This window comes from Ambystoma mexicanum, chromosome 7p (genome assembly GCF_040938575.1).
Source record: "Ambystoma mexicanum isolate Mex_15411 chromosome 7p, UKY_AmexF1_1, whole genome shotgun sequence".
Lineage (NCBI taxonomy): Eukaryota > Metazoa > Chordata > Amphibia > Caudata > Ambystomatidae > Ambystoma > Ambystoma mexicanum.
In genome coordinates, this window is record NC_090939.1 from 308,710,267 (window position 1) to 308,724,023 (window position 13,757).

The window sequence follows — 13,757 nt, forward strand, 5'->3', positions numbered from 1 at the left end:
CTCCTGCAAGGCTGTCTGTGACCCCTGGGTAAAAATGACGGGTCACGCAATGCTCAGGCGCTCCAAAAATAGTTGGGACTGTCTTGTCAGTCTAGAAATCTAATTTGGGACCGCAAACGCATTTTGGTGGCCGTGGGCCAACCGTCTCATGCACGATATGACAGAATATAGGTTTTCGAGTTTTCTAATGAACAGCCATTTTGATGTAACAAGAATAGCCATTTTGTTTTCTAACCATTGCTCATTGCTTTCTGTTCCTATTGCTTCGCATTATATTTTCCGCTTACACTGCTCGACTGTGGAACATTAAAAAGGACAAGGCCACAGGGCCGAGAGGATAACAAGAGTTTCGCTGAAACAGAAACGTAGGCAGCGCCAGGAAGAATGCCCGTCTCCCTCCTTAATGTAGCCTTGAAGCAGAGCCGCAGGGCATTTAATCATTTCACAGCTGCCAGCCAGTCTCGTTATATGGTAGAATAGGTTAGAATAATACCGCCAAAGGCTTGAATTATGCTTTTCTAACAGCCCCCCTTTCCGAGCCCGCTAGAGCATGTTGGCTCCCAGGAAGCGAATAGCACCTGATAGATAGCAAGGTCCGGAATGCAACCCCCTCTGTATGTAGTTTGCTTCCAAGAACAGAAGTGCCATGTTCTATTCAATAACCGAAAGATGCCTACACACTCACAAATTGCAAATTGTTACTAGAATAGATGTTTGAAGGTGTCATAGTGGTCGGAGATGTCCATCATCACATCAAGTTCAAAAAAACCCAATGAAGAGGGGTGTTAACCATGTCATAGCTGATTGTTTGATATGCATTTTGTATATATGTAACTGATGTATGTAATTCACTCTCTTGCATCCCTCGAGGTCTAGAGATACACGTCGCGGGGCGTTGAGACCGAGTTGGCCAACTGAGACTTTTGCTTTGCAATAAAACCCTAGCTTTGGGAATACCACCTCGTGTCTGGCGTCTCTATCGTGTGTGGTGACCCGCCTTGTTTTCCATAGATGTCAGGGTCCCCTAGGGGCCCCTTTCAAGATGGTGCCTGAATGGGGACCCTCCCCCACTTGTTCCTTCGTGTAACGTTATAATTGAGAAAGGCAGAGAACGGCGAGGACGGGACGATCGAGCCGGGATCAAGAGGTGTACGGGGCGCCCTGTAAAAGTGTTGAGAGAGTCCTTTGCAGATCTGCACACATCTGATCCCTGATCGACGTGCCTGGCTAGAGAACAAGGAGGCAAGGGTCCCGAAACAAGGCGGAAGCCAAGAAACGCAGACGCAACGTCCTTTGGTGCGTCACTATACGGACGACTTGATTTATCAGGTGAGTCATTCCCCGATTCAAAGCTTCCTGATATTGGTTGAGAGTTGACTTTGCAAAATCAAACGCCATAGGTAAGGTTGATTAACCAAGGGGAAGGTTGAAACATGCCTGGGGTATTGTCCACCTTAGCAGGGTTTTTCTGCTACGGTAGACAATCTTTGGAAAATGGCCAAATTATACCACTTGGGGGAACGCCGGCGTATGAGATGTATGTGAAGTATGGAGTGGGTGCGATAATATTCTGTGAGACTTGGCATAGGCAAACCAGAAAGCAACAAGACCATCAGTGGCCGATTAATGGTAGTTTTGAGATGGCGAGGATAGATAACTTGGAAAGGGTGTTGATAAGAAAGAAAGCGCGTCCTGCGGCATTTGAAACTATTAAAGACTGGAGAAAGGAAGCAATGCTCCGATTTAAAAGCAGAGCAAAGCATGCGCACAGGCATAAATCAAAAGGTGAGGTAGCGGAAGAAAAAGAAGAGGAGGAGTGGACTGAGAGTCTAAGAAGGGCAGGCAGGCGTGACCAGTTGAATATAGAAAAGATACACCCACAACGAGAATTACACATAGCAGATGAATTGATAGAAAATATATTGACCCATAGAAAACAAGGCCCAAGATCAGAAGTAAGACCAGATACGTCAGTAACTATTGCCCAGACCGCGCCCGTAGCTCAAGCTCCCCCTCCGGTAGCTTAAGCCCTCCCACAACCAAAGATCAGGCCCGTAACACTGCCTACTAAACAACCAGGCCCACAACAGACACTCGCTGTTCCCATTGTCCCATCCGCACCTCCCCCCTTAGACACAGACTCGGTACCGTCCGTTCTCCCCGGGTTGAAATTGAAACCACGGGGCAGGAGGCAGGACTGACCAACGGCAGTGCACGAGGGTAACCCGCAGTGCAATCAGCAAGGAAAGGAAGGTGGAATTGCAGCAACAGGCAGAGATGTATATAGACGGGAATGATAGGACAGCAACATTGGCTTCGATATATGACTTTCGTAGAAGCAACGAAAGACAGGTAGTGTTGGAATGCATGGGTGAATATTTGGTCTAGAGATGGAAACAGCTAATTGGGAAATTACCACTGCAGCAATTGTTAGATTTGAATGCATTAGCACGCTGTAGGGAGAGGGATGAAGAAGTAAGAGAACATGTGTATAGACTTTTTGAGTTAAGAGATGAATTAGATAATGATTATGTCGGAATGTTTACTGCACCTGCCAAAATGTTTACTACACCTACGTACAGGAGTAGTGATATCGGGAGACCTGGGAAGGGGGAAAAGAGGTTGCATAATAAACAACGGCAGTTACCATCGCCGGGGCAGAAGGAGATGGTGAACGAATTATCGTTGCTAAAACAAGTGGGGGCCGACTTGAAGGAATGTCTAATTAGAACACAGGTACTATTGCAGCAAGTAACAGGACATAATATAGGGTGAGGGAATGCACAAGTAAGGATTAGTTTGAATATGCATGGAGGAACAGTGGGGCCGAATCAGTGTGCATATTGTAAAGAGGAAGGACATTGGCGAGCGCAATGCCCGCATCTACAGAACAGAAATGGGTCTGGTCAGAGGAGACAGCATAGAGGACACTCAGGAGCGAATGGACCGAATAGGAATAGTATGCAGCAGCATCATAATAATCGAGGTAATCAAAGCCAAGGCCAAAACCCAAAAAAATGCCCCAAATCAGAGTCAGGGACAGCAAAATCAACAATATGGAAATCAGAGTGGGGGAAATAGAGGGAAGAGTGGAAATGTTTTCGATAAACAGGCAAACACGTATTACAGTAATAGTAATGATTACACATCGGACGATGTGTTATTTCCCCAATAGGACAGCCCAGGACAGGGGTCGGAACCAGTGTCTATTCCCGTGAATCAGAGAGGACCCTACGTAGAAATGAGAGTCGGGAATGAGGAACACCGCTTTCTTGTAGATACAGGAGCACAGAAGTGTTCAATAGACCATCACTTGGTTCCGAATATACCACTGTCAGGGCAAAAGAATATTTCCGTAGGGTTCGCAGGTACACCAGTCATAAACCCAGTGTCCAAACCAGTCCCCGTTACCATAGGACCATTCACCGAACATTGTCCTTTCCTTCTAACAGAAAATTGTGGAGAAAATTTGTTGGGATTGAATTTGTTGAAAAAACAAGGTTCTGTTATACATTGCACGGTAGACGGAGTGTTTCTAACGATATGGCCACACAATGCCCCTGTGTCAGAATTCATGTCCGAAGCGTTACCAGGGGAACTAAGTATAGTACCAACCTGTATATGGGCAATGCATGACAATGATGTGGGAAGTTTAAAGATAGAGCCAGTAAAGATTATTTTAAAAGAAGGTGTTAGTCTACCACGAATACCCCAATACAAAATTTCCGTTGAAGGTGAAAAAGGATTGAAGAGTATTGTTACTGATTTGGTGAAATTAGGGGTAATAGAGGAAATCACAGGCAGTACATGTAACAGCCTGATCCTTCCGGTTTATAAAAAAGGAGGTAATGAGGTACCATACCGTTTCATAATTGATCTACGCGCATTAAATAAGGTAGTACATCCGCAATTTCTTTTAGTGCCAGACGTCACTACAATATTGACAATGATACCTGTTTCAGTAGAATATTTTAGTGTAATAGATTTGAAGAACACATTCTTTAGTATTCCAGTGGACAAGGACAGTAGATACTTGTTTGCGTTCACATTAGGAGGACGATCATTTACATTTACGCGGATTCCGCAAAGTTATACGGAAAGTCCAAGTATTTACAGTAGAGCATTAAAAGAACAACTAGACATGCTGGAATTACCCATGGGTTGTGTACTTTTGCAATACATAGACGATTTATTGCTAGCTGCAGACACAGAGGAGATTTGTAAAGAAAGCACTGTATTACTACTGTCACACCTAGCGGCACATGGCCATAAAGCTAGTTTGAAGAAATTTCAGTATAATCGAAAGGAGGTAGTTTACTTGGGCTACCTACTTTCGAAAGGAGGGAGAAGACTAACGCCAGAACGCATAGAAAGTATTTCTTGTATGCCTATTCCAAAGGCACAAAAAGGAGTCAGAACCATAATAGGCATGGCTTCATATTGCTGACAATGGATTGGTAATTTTGCGTTGATTGTGAAACCATTAGTGAATTTGACTAGAAAAGATGCGGTTATGCCTTTGCAGTGGGATGAGGAATGTCAGAGAGCATTTGATGGATTGAAAACTGCATTATGCTCGGCTCCAGTTTTGGGTACGCCGAACTATAAGAAAATGTTCAGACTATATGTGTGTGAAAGTGAGAGATGTGCATTGGCGGTTTTGACACAGGAACAAGGTGGAAGAAATAGGCAGTGCGGCTATTTTTCATCTGAGCTGGACCCTGTAGCACGCGCACCACCACAATGTTTGCGATCTGTCGCGGCGACTGCTGCGTCAGTGAAACAAACGGAAGTGATGGTATTGGGGCACACTTTAATTCTGATGGTGCCACATGCCATAGACGTTCTATTAAATAGGACACAGACGCAACACCTCACCTCTGCTAGATTGACAAGATATGAGATTATCTTGTTCGCGCCCCATATCCTAATTATGAGGTGTAGTGCTTTGAATCCTGCAGAATTAATGCCATGAACCATAAAAGAAATTGGGAAGAATGAATCACCCCCCCGACGATTGCTTAATGGTCACTGAGGAAGAAACGAAGGGGAGAGTTGATTTAAGTGATATTCCACAGAAAGAGCCGGATGGAGAGTTATTTTGTGACGGCTCATGTTTTAAATGACCAGATGGCACGACAACTGCCGCATACGCTATCACTACCCTAGAGAGTGTTGTAGAAAGTAAAAGAATCCCCTATAATTCAGCACAAGCTGCGGAAATAATAGCAGTAACCAGAGCCTGCGAGATTTCTGAAAATTTGAATATGAATATATATACTGATAGTCAGTACACGTTTGGAATGGTTCATAACTTTGGATGACTCTGGGCTGAGAGAGGGTTTCTGACATCACATGGTGCCAGAATTCATCATGGCCCTTTGATTGTACGATTGCTGCCTGCACTCACGTTTCCAAAGCGCCTAGCAATAGTGAAATGGGAGGCACATAAAAAAGTAACATGCAAAATAGGAGAGGGAAACGCGTTTGCAGACAGGATTGCGAAACAAACTGCCACTGATTTGAATACCAAGATGATGACGGTTCAGACAGAGGAAGTACCCTGTATGATAGAAGATGGAGTTGCGACTGTCAAAGAAATGCAGGCCGAGGCTACGGCCAATGAAATACAGGGATGGGCAGAGGGATCTGCTGAGTTGGATTTGGAGGGTTGTTGGGTGGACAAGGGAACTAGAAACTGGATGTTGCCAAATTCATATGTGACTGCAATGGTCACAATGGCCCACAGCCCTATGCACATCTGTGCCAAGAAAATGATACAGCACCTTTCTACAGTATGGCAGAATGCAAACATAAAAATGAATGCAGAAAGGTTGGTGCAGAACTGTATCACGTGTTTACAACACAATGTAGGAAAGAGAACAGTGACACCAACAGGAAGTTTTGGTCCGCCCTCCATGCCGTTTGAGGTAGTTCATTTTGATTTCATAGAGATGGAAAGGTGCCAAAACTTAAAATACGTCTTGGTGGTAATCTGTGCATTCAGTAAGTGGGTGGAGGCATATCCTTTAAAAGACTGCACAGCAATGACTACGGCAAAAGTAATATTGAAAGAGTATTTTTACAGATTTGGCTTGCCCCGTGTCCTATGGTCCGATAATGGACCACATTTTGTGGGTGCAGTGGTGTTACAGATATGTGCAGGTCTCCAGATTGATAAGAGATTCCACAGTTCAAGGCATCCGAGTTCTGCCGGTTTTGTGGAGAGGCACAACGGGATACTTAAATCAAAGATTAGCAAGATTTGTGCGGGAAGCAAGTTGAGTTGGGTGGATGCATTACCAATAGCACTATTATGCATGAGTACGTCTGTACAGGCTAAAACTGGGCTCTCCCCATACGAGATCATAATGGGGAGGCCGGCAAATATATGGTGCGCACCTCAGCCAAAACGACTCAGTGAGATAGAACATCCTGTGCTTAGTACTTATTGTGGCCTTTTAATGCAGAAATTGCGTTTGATTCATCAGCAGGTGCAGGAGGCATTACCCGTGCGGTATACCGGTCGGGGGCACGCTCTGGAGCCAGGAGACTGGGTGCTGCTAAAAAACTTTGAAAAGCACCCAGGTGGCGTGGGCCCTATCAAGTACTTTTGGCGACGCAGATGGCAATCCGGGTGGATGGAAGGAAGTCGTGGATCCATGCCACCCATGCCAAGAAGATTCCAACTGCACTGAAAGTCTTGCCTGACACCGATGACCGGAAAGAGACAGCGGTCGCAGAAACGAAAGAAACTGTTGCCAGTGTGAAGCCACCTGATCTGCCAAAACGTGAAGTGAAACTCGAAACAAAGCCTGAGATGATTGCCAAAGAGGGGGAAGGGCAAAGAGTGCCCCAAAGTTGCCCAGCAGAATCGACATCACTGCTGACCGACGTGAAATCTGCCTTGCAGATACCAGCAAAACTAAATCGTGTATCCCTTTGGCGCCCACCAGCACTTGCCAGCACGCCAAAGACCGAATCTGCATCATTGGCGCGGCGCACACCAGCACCTGCAGAAGCGCCGCAGGCTGACTTCAAGCCTGAAACTGAAAGTGCACCGGCACTGTTCACGGATCATACGATACCAGGAGCAAGGCGATACAACCTGCGGCCTCGGAAGACAAAGTGATCCGCATTCTTTTTCTTTTGGTGTTTATGTCAACCTCTGGTTCAGCTCATGAATTGAGAAGGAACCAGGGGTGTAGAGGAGAGAAGCGTGAGAATTGTGCAAGTCGGACAATTCAAGACTCGTGGCTCCTCGGTGCGGTCATAAAAGTACAAGTGAGATAATTGATTAACAGTACATGTGTCCGGAACCAGAGCGGGCAAGCTGGGCGCACATGATACTGAGGCGAAAACTGATCAAAGGTCCTCTGAGCAGTATAAGAAGGGACAAGTGATCTCGCCTAAAAACAAATAATCGAATCCAGGCTAAAAAGGACAGGCAAAACTGAACTGTGAGAATTCTATTGAACTTATAGACATCAGAGCAAGCGCGACGAAGAGCGATATCCACAACGAACTGTGATAAGGAAGAAGAAGGACGACGAGAAACATGCCGGGACCGGTTCCAGCCTCCTCCTGCACCACAACCGCTGAGAATGAGTCAGTTATAAAGACTACAAGTTTAAGAAAAACACATGGTAAAACAAATTGTATGCTGACACTAACTATAATAATGTGCTTTATGAGCGTGGTAGCACCAATATCGACAGCCCTAATATTATGGTGGGTAGAAACAATACACCCATTAGAAATGTTTTTACCGATAATTAATATATCCACTACTGAAAGCCCGGTTCAGGTGATCACTTATACCCCCAAAGGAAGAAAGACACAGGGAAGGTTTTGGGAATAATACATTATTATTAATCATGAACATGACACATGCAATCCTGAAGAAAACAAACTGCTGGGTATGTGCCCATTTACCACAGCATGCTGGGAAAGGAATAAGGTGGTATGTGCAGCCATTACCATTAAGTTCTGCATGTAGTGCATCTTTAGGTGCAATTTTCTATGGGAAGTGGAATGAGAGTAATACGGGTCAATTAGACAGAACCAACATGAATGAGTTTGTGGAGATAATAATGAAGCCTGTGGGTTGTTCCATTTTCCATAAAGCACAAGTAATAGCCCCAGAGCCCACGAGGAAAAGCACATGAAAGATAACACGACAAAATAGACGAGATAGATTGTCCCCGCCAGAAAAAAAATCTGTAATGAAGTTTCGTGTAAGAACAGAAGGGAACAAAGATGCGATTCCCCCATCTTACACGGTGAATTATAGCCCAAGAACTGTCCCGTTTTGCCTGAAAAAGAAAGGATCTTTTTCGGTCGGAACATATACTGGTTGTATGAATACGGTGGTACTAAAATGGGAAATAGAACCAGTATACGTAGGTGATCCAGTTTATTTTATATGTGGAGAGAAAGCATACCTTTGGTTGCCCAGAAACTGGGGAGGTATATGTTATCTCAGGCTATTGTTCCCAGGAGTATTCCTCTTAGAAACAGCAGCCATTGCCAAATTATCCAGAACTAGAGTCAAGAGGACTGACGAAGGTGTTTTAATAGCAACTGATGTAGCAAAATCATTCATTCCATTCTTAGGACAGATAGGGAACTCCTATAATATAAGGCAATTGTCCAGAATCCTAAAGAATACAATAAACACAACAACAGATATATTATTCAACATGACGTTGGAAGAAAGAGGAATCAGGTTAATGATGCTGCAAAATAGAATGGCTCTCAATGTAATCCTGGTTGATCGTGGGGGAATTTGCAAAATAGTGGGATCAGCATGTTGCGTTTATGTCGATGACTATTCCCCCACGATCTTTGAAGCAATAAAGAAAATGCATGTTCTAAGCTCTGAACTCCCCATGGGAAAAGGGAGCTGGTAAATAGGATCTTGGTTTTGGGGAATACTACGATCTTGGGGATGGAAGCTGATCTCAATGCTAGTAGTGGTGTTCGGAATATTCCTAACGTGTTGTTGTTGTATACATTGTTTGCCCATAGTTTGTGCAGAGGTAACTGAGGGATGTAGGGAAGGATGCATGCAAATGATAACAAAGAAAAAACAACCTCATGATTGAACTAGCCCAGACCCAAATGAGATGAGAGTAATGAAAGAGTTGATGGCAATAGATATTAATGAAGGCAATGATGACCACAATAGCATGCAAGACTCAGACATAAGTACTTCAGATTCATCATCACTAGAGGAGGTTTCAATAAATAGATGAGACGTTTGGCATACGGCCAAAGGAGGGTTTGTCAGTCTAGAAATCTAATTTGGGACCGCAAACGCATTTTGGTGGCCGTGGGCCAACCGTCTCATGCACGATACAACAGAATATAGGTTTTCGAGTTTTCTAATAAACAGCCACTTTGATGTAACAAGAATTGCCATTTTGTTTTCTAACCATTGCTCATTGCTTTCTGTTCCTATTGCTTCACAGTATATTTTCTGCTTACACTGCTCGACTGTGGAACATTGTTGTCTGTATATGAAAAGGACAAGGCCACAGGGCCGAGAGGATAACAAGAGTTTCCCTGAAACACAAACGTAGGCAGCGCCAGGAAGAATGCCCGGCTCCCTCCTTAATGTAGCCTTGAAGCAGAGCTGCAGGGCATTTAATCATTTCACAGCTGCCAGCCAGTCTCGTTATATGGTAGAATATGTTAGAATAATACCGCTAAAGGCTTGAATTATGCTTTTCTAACGGCCCCCCTTTCCAAGCCCGCTAGAGCATGTCGGCTCCCAGGACGCGAATAGCACCTGATAGATAGCAAGGTCCGGGATGCAACCCCGTCTGTATGTAGTTCGCTTCCAAGAACAGAAGCGTCATGTTCTATTCAATAACCGAAAGATGCCTACGCACTCACAAATTGCAAATTGTTACTAGAATAGATGTTTGAAGGTGTCATAGTGGTCGGAGATGTCCATCATCACACCAAGTTCAAAGAAACCCAATGAAGAGGGTGTTAACCATGTCATAGCTGATTGTTTGATATGCATTTTCTATATATGTAACTGATGTGCGTAATTCACTCTCTTGCGTCCCTCGAGGTCTAGAGATACACGTCGCAGGGCATTGAGACCGAGTTGGCCAACTGAGACTTTTGCTTTGCAATAAAACCCTAGCTTTGGGAATACAACCTCGTGTCTGGCGTCTCTATCGTGTGTGGTGACCTGCCTTGTTTCCATAGACGTCACGGTACCTTAGGGGCCCCTTTCAGACTCACAGCCCACGCAGTCACGCAGTCTACACCAGGTGTTGGCAATCATGACTGCACACCCCTCAGTCCGCAGGCACATATACATGCCCAGAACACCTGCAGAAATGCAGGCCGTGGTCCAGGACTTTTACGGGGTGACTTTCCCAAAGTGCTTGGTGCCATTGATTGCACCCATGTGGCTCTACGTCCACCTAGGTCCACTGACCCCATCTATTGCAACCACAAGCACTGGAATTCCATCAACGTGCAGGTGGTATGCAATGTCAAGGGAATAATCACCTCTGTCTACGCAAACTGTCCAGGGTCCACCCACCATATTTAGAATGTCACCCCTAAAACCAGGTCCTGGAAGCTAGGAGACATGGCGACGCATGGCTCATTGGTGAGTACAAATGCCTGTGCACATGCATGCATGTCACACAAAGAGAAATGGAGAAACCCAACTAATCACAACCATTATCACCTCCCCAGGGGACAGTGCCTACCCTCTGAGCACCTACATGATGACGCCAATATAGAACCCCACCACACCACCCCAGGTAGGATACAACGCAGTCCATATTGCAAACCGGGCATAGTGGAGCGCACATTCAGAGTGCTTAAGTCATGTTTTTGCTTGATTGCTCTGGTGGCCAGCTACTATATGCGCCCCCAGTAGTGTGCAGGATCATTGTGGCAGCATGTGTCCTGCACAACGGCGAATCCGGCGGGGCGTACCGGTGGACATGGTGGTTCCCCCACATCCCCAACCACACGCACGGCCGCTGTGCATGGGAGGGGAAAGGGCACGTGGCAAGGCAGCGGAGTGCACACAGACCTGGCACATACCAGGTGACAATCGATGGTCAACTGCCACAACCTTACCACCCTGATAATGTGTCCCTGGAAGTGCTACAATGTGTGCATCCATACCTACTTAAGCAAACCCAATGCCGTGTGACCAAAAGGCAGACATTCATGCTGCATAATCCACTACCCCCTTGCAAAACAGCAGATCCAAATACTGGTATGTCAACTAAACCCTCCCAAACCCCATGTCACCCGCCTGTCACACCATGCCATGGCATGCAATGTGAAAGCAACCAAACAAATGCATAACACATGACACAACTGTCACAAAGTGCACAGTCACAAATGGAAACAGGCCACAGATAATTCCCTCTCACACATAAAAATGAAACTGTACACATGAACATATATTTACTAGCATAACAAATCATGAATACAGGACCCAACAGTGCTAACGTCATATAGTGACCAATCACAATAGCCCAAGTGTCACAATCTGACAAAGACACCACATGGACCCCTCCATTCTTCAGTGTGTTGCTGGTAGCTAATAAATATGGCAGGGTACTGCATACAGCATGCATCTACAATGGAGACAGGCAAGGTAATACATGAAGAAGCAACATGTAAATATGCACAATGAGCAATATTAAAACCAATATACATGTCAACCATGCAGTGGAGAAACCATCATGAATCCCCACTAGGGGTGTATACACACTTTGGACTTCAGACTGGCCACACAACTGATGGAAGCCCAATGAAGTTACTGTCACACGGTGCCCTCCTTGCAAGCCCATGGAAAGGGGAAGCAGGAGTGGCATATGTGTCTGGACCCCAAGCCTCAAACACAAGACAAGCCTGTATGGGCCCAGCTGGAACACACAATTGATGCCTTTTGATGCCACACAAAGCAACACACTGTTACATGAATGCACAATAGACAAAAAAAGGGAAAAATGAAAAATACAAATAAAAATAAAAAATAAAAAATGCCCATGGTCGACCAGGGGGCGGGGGCCCACCCCTGAGGGAGGAGGTACATGCGTGGATGTTTTGTAAAAAAACACCATGGGATCATGGCCTGCACGGCTAGCCAATAGTGGAAGAACTGTCGCTCTGGTCACCCTCTGGTGTAATATGAGAAGTTGTGCATGGTACAGGAGGCTGACCACGCATAGCCCTTGCATGCTCCTCCATGGCAGCAAGCATGCAGGTCTGAAAGGTTTGGTTCTGCAGGATGATGGTCTGGAGGTCCCCATGCAGCACCTCAGGTGTAGCACGTAGTTCCGCCTGCAAGGCCTCACGTGTTGCACAGACATCTGCATGCAAGCTCTCATGTAATCATGTATCTCCTCACCGGTTGCCTGGAGCTCAGCCGAGATGTTGTGTGTTAGCTGCTCCATCTGCTGCTCTGCCCGTCTACTCTGGGCTATCTCAAGTGCACCCAGATTACCTTTGAGGGAGCAGTTATCTTCCCTCAGGGCATCCCTGTGGGCCTGTGCCTCTGCAGCTATGGCTGTGCGCAGAGCCCCCAGTTCAGCCCATCGGTCCCTGTTGGTGGCCAACATGTTCTGCCTGTGTGAGTGGTACGTGGAGTGCGTAGCCTGCTAATGGAGCTCCACCTGCCTTTCGGGTTGAGAATGGAAGTGGCCACCCTTTCCAGGGCCTGAGCCATCATCTCAAATGATGCCCCTGTTGCTGTGCAATGGCATACATGGAATTCTCCCACACAGAATTACCCGATGGCGCAGGGCCACCGTGTTGCCAGACACCACACCTGTCGGACCCAAGGAGACATGGACCTTGCTGTGATGGCGCTGCCTGTGGCTGCAGGACTGCATTCCTCCTTTGATTTGCTGCCCCAGGAACAGGAGCAAATAGTGTGGAGCGTGACCCTGCATACGCAACCACCACAGGTGGATATTCCAACACTGAATGGGCCATTGAGGGGTCTACCCCCAGTGCTGGTGTGTTGGACAGAACAGCATCCCTGCCAGAATCACTCACCTGCGACGGGACATATGTGTCAATATCCAATTCAGCACCAATGCCATAGAGATACTCAGAGACACCCGTGGACAGGATGGTCTGTAGGACCAATGGATTCTCGTGCGCCACCACCCCACGTCCTCCACTGGTGGCTGGTTGGGGCTCTGAATTCTCCTGCCCCTGCGCCATCTCCTCCTCCTCCACAGCTTCCAGTGCCTCATTTCCTGCACAAAATAAAAAAGAAGTCATGAACACACAAGTTAACAGCATAGCCCACACACATAGGCATTACAATGTTGACATCCAACACATTAATCAGACATGTCACACACGACAAAAACTCAGCCATGCACGCAGTGCCAATGAAGTGGAAGGGGACCCTGAAAACAGACACTGATTAGTCTAAAATGGAAAAGCAACACATATGCTGCATGGTGCATAGCACGTGCATCACACAGAAGCCTGTGACTGACATGGACCATCATCTTTCGCAGGAAACTGAAAACCTCGTTCCTGCTAAATAACTAGCAAACTCTCAGGAAGCCATGTAATTATACTGCCTTGCTATTGTATATATTTCCCCTGTAATTTATGTACTGCTTGTAACTACGGTCTCCTCTGCAACTAAGATGTCTGTAACAAGCGCCACGATGCCTCTGGGCTGATGTGCGCTCAACAAATTTTAATAAATAAATAAATAAATAAAAAACAGGACAGATGCC